This window comes from Nannospalax galili, unplaced genomic scaffold, assembly GCF_000622305.1.
Source record: "Nannospalax galili isolate Female #2095 unplaced genomic scaffold, S.galili_v1.0 scaffold1077, whole genome shotgun sequence".
Classification (NCBI taxonomy): Eukaryota; Metazoa; Chordata; class Mammalia; order Rodentia; family Spalacidae; genus Nannospalax; species Nannospalax galili.
The window spans coordinates 987,856-988,449 of NW_008340429.1; positions in this window are offsets into that span (position 1 = coordinate 987,856).

Below are 594 nucleotides of genomic sequence, written 5' to 3' on the forward strand. Positions count from 1 at the left end.
TAAGAGTCTCCTACATGGTCCTGGTGTTGAAAGTGTGAAGGGGTCACAGAGAGCATCTGAGGCTTGGCACCCTGAGAGGCCAGTAAAGATCATAGGTGAAAGTGCAGCTTCAGTTGCAGTGAAGACCCCAGGATTGAAGGGGTCATGGAGAAAATATGAGGTGTCATGCCCTGAGAGGCAAGAAGAGGCCATTGGTGAAGGTGCAGCCTCAGTTTCCGTGGAGACCCCAGGTTTTTGGAGATGCCGGGACCATGGGATGACCACCAAGGACTGCAGTAAGTGTGGAATGGAGCTGGCCTGGGTCTGCGAGACGAGCTGTGTGTGCTGTGGATGGCAGAGTCAGAGAAGTGGAGCTTCCAGAACCCTATGGAGCCCAGAAGATCATGAGTGAATCCCAGGTGTCCAGCCTTAAACTACTTTGCTGGACTTTGGTTTTGCTTAGGTGTGCCCGATTCTTCCCTTTGAAATAAGACAGTACTTGTTTTGGATTTTACAGAAGCCTACCCACAGTTGAGAATTTTAAAAGAGACTATAGACTCTTAAGTGTTTGGATTTTTTTAAGGACTGTGGGGTTTTTAAGGTTGTACTGTCTTA